The sequence below is a fragment of the Athene cunicularia genome (assembly GCF_003259725.1).
Source record: "Athene cunicularia isolate RWA chromosome 3 unlocalized genomic scaffold, athCun1 chr3_part1, whole genome shotgun sequence".
Lineage (NCBI taxonomy): Eukaryota > Metazoa > Chordata > Aves > Strigiformes > Strigidae > Athene > Athene cunicularia.
This window is the reverse complement of record NW_020799097.1, coordinates 1,619,753-1,626,385: the sequence shown is the minus strand read 5'-3', so window position 1 is coordinate 1,626,385 and position 6,633 is coordinate 1,619,753. Positions and strand designations below refer to the sequence as shown.

The 6,633-nt window shown below is 48.7% G+C and overlaps 1 long non-coding RNA gene across 2 annotated transcripts; it reads left to right on the top strand.

Annotated features, from left to right (window-relative positions):
- The first annotated feature begins 6 nt into the window (after positions 1-6).
- LOC113478758 lies at positions 7-6,605 on the top strand. Of its 2 annotated transcripts, none has more exons than XR_003398136.1 (3): positions 7-261; positions 1,690-1,767; positions 2,849-6,605. It is a non-coding gene; the product is annotated as an uncharacterized LOC113478758 (long non-coding RNA). The 2 variants fall into 2 exon arrangements; XR_003398135.1 differs by having other exon boundaries at positions 2,676-6,605.
- The last annotated feature ends 28 nt before the right edge of the window (positions 6,606-6,633 follow it).

Here is a 6,633-nt window from a genome sequence, read left to right as displayed (position 1 = left end):
CGGCGCCCGCCCCGCGGCCCCTGAGGGGCTGTGCCAGGGGCTGGCCCTCTTCCCGGCAGCTGGAGGGGTGCTTGTGACTCGGCGACCCGCCCTCCTTCCCTCCGCCGGTCACCTCCGCCGTGGGGTGGAGGGCCCCGAGGGCCTGGCCGGCCCCTCTCCCGCCTTCCCCTCGCCGTCGGAGGGGCGCGAGCTCCCGCCGAGGGAAGGGGCGAGGCTCTGCCCTCAGCCGCGGCGCTCCTGCTCCTCACCGGGAGAGTAAAGGTGGTGGGTCAGCCTCGGGTTGGCATATGTGGGCCAAAAATGGTCTTATTTCCTTAAAAGAGGGGAAAGTTTGGTTAAAGTTTAGGGAAAGTGAGCTTGTGTTTTGATTTTGTTGTTTTATAGAGTGCAAGAAGCGAAGGAGTGTTGAGCTGTAGACGCTCATCTGCGTTGCAAGTAAGCCCAGTCCTGCCTAGGCTGGATACCCAGCCCAGGCGCAGAGTATGGCCACAGCATCATGCACAGACGCTTCCTGCTTCCAGAAGTATTTCTTCACCCCCGTGTTTTAAAAAAAACATTTACAGCTCATTAAAAAAACTGCCATAAATGCATGAATGAATAAATAATTGCACTGATCAGCTGTCTGTCCCAAATCTTGCAAAATCCTTCCAAAACCATGGAAAAGTCTCCCCTTAGGACATTATTTGACCTCTCTCCTTCCCAGCTCGACTGATTCTCATGGCACTAATTCTGCCTGTATTGTCAAGAGTTTGGGGTTGATGTCAGATTAAATTTTAGCCAAAAGTAAGCTAAGTGGGCTAAATCTGAGGAAGAAAAGTACTAACGGTGCCTGTCTATAGTCCAGATTTAGAGATTTGGTATAGGTGTAGTGTTAGGGTGTTTAATAATACAATGAGAGCAGTATGTGTGTGTGATCCACTGCTTAAATATCTCGGTCCTGGGCAGCTAATTCCTTTATATACCAGTAAAATGTAACGTGCTTGATACTGGTGTGTAAAACTCATCGATACGTCAGTGTTCCTGACCCCCAAACGAGAAGGTTTGGAGCTGACACCCTGTGACATCGCCAAATGTGAGGAGCGCGGTAGCACCGACGATGAGCGCGTGTCATGGGAGCGGCCTTTGAGATCTTGCATTGAGATCATTTCATGTAGGGCAGAAAGCTTTTCTGTGGTTAATAGTCCCACTTTTAATCTGGAGAGCATCCGCCTATTGTGTTTAATAGCACTAATGCACCTCTAATCCATTAATTTCTTTAGTCCCTTTTTGAACCCTTTTAATTCGTTTGGTCTCCTCCATATCCTGCCGCTGCAGTTTCACCAGGGGCCGATGTGTTACGTGAAAACATTTATTTGCTTTTGTTTGCCTGGGAATTTCTTCAGTGTCTCCAGCTTTTGTCTTAGGTGTTTACTGCCTAATTATTCCTTCCTTGTCCCTGCACTATTTGTGAGTCAGGAGCTCTATCACGTTCTCCCTCCCTGCCCCACCAGTCACGTCCTTCACAGACTCCCTTCACGCAGAAGCTGACTTCTCCCTCTGATTAACCATGATAACCCTTCTCTGTAACATTAGGAGGTTTACATACTCTTTCAGAGATGGGGTGGCCAGATTGGCACCGGTCATCAAAATGTAGCACGTCATTCTACATCAGCATAATGATGTTTACTATTTTGGCTTCTTTTCTAACAGCTGCCAACAGCTGAGTGTCAAGCTGGTCTTCTCGGACAACTATCAACAATCACCCCCAGATTTCTTTATTGCTGAGAGGTAATAGCTGATTTAGAGCCTGTGACTGTATACATGTGATTAGCATAATTTTTCCAAGATGTGTTTCTTAACTGACATTAAGTCACATCTGCCATTGTATCTCCTCATCGCATCGTGCTGAGAGATCTTTCCCAGGTTTCAGGTACGGCTGTTTGGGACAATTTTGCCTGTAGATGTTGTCACTTCACAACTCACTCCCTGGTTAGATTTTTGTAATGACGTGTTGAACAACAGATCGCCCGGTCCAGATCTGTGAGGGATTCCATCTGTTATCCTCCTACCTTGGGGAATGGACATGAAAATATTTATTCCTACCCTTGGTTTCTCAAAATTTTTAAACCGGTTATCTACAACAGAGGTTTCCTTTCCTATCTCACGAAACCTTGGTCTCAGAATTTGACAGGGAATCTTGGTGAATCTCCACAATCCCATAAATAAGAAACCCCAATTAAAAATACTTGGTGATGGTTTCGCTTGTTTTGTGTAGTAGAACTAAGATATGCTTATTTCTGGGGTGTTGGGGATTTTTAACTTTCTTTGTAGTGTTCCCAATATTGCTATGTGAGAAACACACCCTTTTTTTTTTTTTTAATTAATTGTGCAACATTTTAAAATGGGGAAAAAAAACACAATGGGAAAAAAAATGCCATACATAAAAAACCCATGTCCACGGGATGACCATTACTCACAGCTTTAAATTCAATTAATATTGTTAGTTTGAGTCCAACAACGCTGAGCAGTTGAATAAGTTTGGCTTGGTTTTACCCACCCACTGCACTGCCTGGCATTTCTCTTTGGCCTCTGTCCCTCAACCCCAAGGGATTATTAATTTCTGAATACATGAGCTCAGGATAAACCACTTAATTGACATTTTGAATCTATTAATATCATTAATTTTGTTTTGATAGGAGGTGAATCAGACCCAAGCTACCGATACCAAATTAACCAAATAAACTGGAGGTTTTTTACTAGATTTTCCTGCATATCATTGCTGTCACAAAGGACCAACACATACTGTAATCTGAGCAACTCCAGACTGGGAAAATCCAGGTGTCAATCTTAAAGTTGTTAATTCGTGCAGTCTTTGGAACGTGGTGCTGTTAAAATCCTCAGCTCATGGCATCAAGACATTTGAGGAAGAAATGTGGGGAGGGGAAAACTAAGTAAATTTTTATCAACTGTGCAGTTGAAGAAAAGTATGAAAATTTCCTAAAAAGCATCCTCCATGAATTTCGATGCTGCCATTTGGGTTTCCTGAAACAGAAACTCGTCTTCCTGACGGCTGCAATTGCGCTGACTTACGCAAGTCAACCACCCCGTCATTGCTCATCGCCCTCCTTCCCAAACCGAGCGTTGACAGCTGACACCAGCAGAAGAAGAGCTAAAAGCCCTCCCAGATGCAGGCACTCATCGAAGTCACATCTCGTCAGGGCCATCCGGTTGTGAAATCAGACTTCTTCCCCCATTTGTGGGGTGTTGCATCCCGCAGGACCCTTCAGAGCTTGTCAGCACTGTGAGGTTGGCCGTTGGAAGTGAGGAGCCTCTTCCGTGGGACATGGTGTCTGTCTAAAATGGAGGCTACATCATCTAAAATGGTTTCCTTCAACCCTTCCTTCTTGTGCCGCACCTGAACGCCAGCTGTATTGGTGCACACGTGGAGAATATTTGCCTAAAATCCCAACCTTAACAAAAGCCATCTGGATTTGGAGAGTTTCTCTTATTTTTCCTGATTTTGACCTCAGCAGCAACAACGATATTAGTAAATTCAACAACTCTGAGGCCTCGAGGACCACTGACAAAGTCTGGCCACATCCCCACTACTGAACTCTCTTAGCCCCAGGAGAAGAGTCGCTTTATCCCAGCGGCCTCCTGAAACCATCCACGGCCCGTGCTAACTCCTCAGGAGTTATTTGGAGGTGTTCAAGTTGACCCACAGCAAAATTACACCCAGGACTGTGCTAACAGTGTCAGCGATTCCATCAGTTTGGAGTTAATCAGGTCTCAACGGGACTTGATTACTTCGCACACTGCGAGCAATTAATTACCTTCTCGAAGCAAGACTTGCAAACCCACTTCTCATGGTGTAGGATGGTTTTCGTGGTGAACACTCAAAATGGTTCCTCTCCCCCTGGCGACTTCTGGTAAGCCAGGAACTGTGAGAGGAAGCCACGGCTGAGCATCATCTCCTTCAAGCAGCCGACTGCCGGGATTCAGGGCACCTACCTTGTTCATCTCTATTTTTGAGACCAGAATTTCTTCCAACCTATAGGAAAAGCTTGAGCTGGGCTGTTGGGAGATGAAGTTCTTGCACACCGTGGTGAGCGGCAAGTCGGCAGGCTGGCACGTGCGCCTCTGCGCAGCCTCTGCCCAGGAGCAGATTACGTGACCTTCCCAGGCTCGATGCTCTCGACGAGCTGGAGGGGGAAAAACTGCCCAGATTTACAAGCAGCTACAAACCCTCGTTGGATCCAGAGTAACCGCGGTAAACGTTGTGTGGTCAGGGAGAAGGGAAGTAGGTAGCCATGAAGAATAATTTATGTGCTTATTGTTTTTAAGCGAAACAACCCCAGCTTTTTTTTTGCCTTTTTTTTTTTTTTTTCAGCAAGACGGTTATTGCAACGTGACTGTTCCAGTCACTGACATGAAAGCTGGTGGTCTGATCCTAACGCCCTTTTAATGCAATTTTACCAATTCTCCCATGCGGAAGCGTACTGGATGCTGAGCAGGACATTGGGAGGTGCTTAAAAAGATTATCCGCAAAGCCGCGTACGGCGAAGCGAAACGTGACGTCGGGGAAAGCTTTCTGCAACGCCGTTATTCCCCACGTCTCGCACGGGCGGGGAGACCCAGGAAAAGCTCCGTGGAGGCGGTGGGGTTTGTCACATCAGCATCCACGGAGGAAGCTCAGATCCTACGTGCATCCTGCAGCTCTCGGCCGCTGCCGTGTCCTTTCTGAGCTGCGAGGAAGACGGTGATACGCGGCCGTGATTCCTGGTTACGCAATTCAGCCGTTTGCAGTTTTGCTTCCATCCAAACGCCCTCCGGGCTCTTTTCCACATGATAAACAAAACAGCCTGCAACGTTTCATGCAGAAGGCAGAAACCGGTGCCCTGGATGCTCGCTTTACCCTGCACTTCTGCTTTTTGGCTTGTAGGGAATGTTCTCCAGCGGAGCTATCTCAGATGAAACAAACTGCAAGGAGTAAGCACGCTTTAAAATGAAAGCGTGTGCTTTTTATGGGGGGAGGGGTGCATTTTATTTCAAAATTAAAAAGGGAGTTTGACTCTTTGTCCATATATAGTGCAGTAAAGGGCTCCCTGGTTGTTTATGCTCAGTAACACGGCTGCCAGGAGTGTCCAACGGCAGCCTGGCCACGCTGGGGATTTCCAATTTTAGTACAAAAAAGGAAACAGGAAAGAACGATGTAAACATCGATAACGAAGCCCGCGCTTGCCGTGGGTTCCGAAGAGCGCTGCCGGTGCCCCAGGCCTGCTCCTCCTCTCCCCCTGCCTTTCCGAGGGGGCTGTGGAAGGAGGAGAGGCGGGTGCTGGCAGAGGTTTGCAGAGCCCTTGGCCGGGTTGCAAATCTCCCGATTGCCTCTGCTGCCTCACTCTTGCTTCCAGCTGTTGGCCCTCAGCCCCTGCTTGATGCAACAAGCTCTTAGGGGGGGGAAAAAAGGGGGAGATGATCTTTTTTGGCATGATGTGTCACCGTTAGCTGAAAAATCAGTGTCAAGGTGCTTTTTTCAGGTACATTGTGACTAAGGCCCATGGAGACACCCCACTCGCACATTAAAAAGTTTCTTTTTTCTAATGGAAGTAGAAAAATCTTTGGAAACGTGATGCGAGTGCTCCCTGATAGTCTGAAAAAACAGTGTTTAATGGGCACCAGATGGGCCACGTAAAAGGAAAACCTGCAAAGCCAGCACCTGCTCTGGCACGGGGACTCTTCTCTTGCAGGTCAACCACTGAGCCCATCGGCAAAAGCTCATTTGGGGAGCAATTGCCTTAAAATCATGCAGGGACCCCTGGGCTTCCCTTTCTCCTTCATTCCAGTTTTGTGTAACCATATAATTATTTTCTGATGTGATAGCAGGACCCTGCCTGGTAATCCTTCACCCCCCAGGCGCCGCGTATCAGCTGTGCCTGCACCCCGTGTCCATGTGCCTTCGCCACTGCCGCACCTCCTTGTTCCCCAAATTACGAGAGGACAATCTATTTAGTGTATTTTATCCCAGATTTGCTGTGCACGACCCGGGGAACTCGCCCAGCCAAACCTGGGCAAGGCTCCCCTCTCCCTGGCTGCCAAGCGTGCGGCAGCCAGCGCCGGCTCGTCTCAACAAGCTGCTGATGGAGCCGGGAAGGGGGAAGGGAGCAAAGCCACTTGGCTCCCAGCTCCCAGCTCCTGCTCCAGCGGCTGCTGGGATGCCCACGGGGAAGCAGAGCCCGCTCTTGAGTTAAAAAGCTCATCCCAAATCCCACATATCCAAATCTGGGCTGCCAGGCGGTGTAAGCGCCCCAGCCGTGTTTCGCCGGGGAAAATGGTGCTTTTGGCCGCTCGCTGCAGCTCCTGGCTTTCGTGGAAATGTTGAAACCCAGCGATAACCAGCTTTTTTTGTGGTGCATACGCCTCTTAAGGGTGTTCAGGAAACATGCGGATGCATTCAAGAGCTCACAGCCCCTCTCCTGCTCTTGTCAGGGAAGAGGTTTGCTCTGTGCTGGAGTTGCAGGAACTTCTCCGGGAGACAAGCCCGGCTGCGGGAGCTCCAGCCTCCCCTCCTCTTCTCCATCTGAGCGAGGAGAAGCCAAGAGGGGAAGAGACACTCACGAGGTTTCCTTTTCTGCTCATCGCTGCCTTCTACTTTTT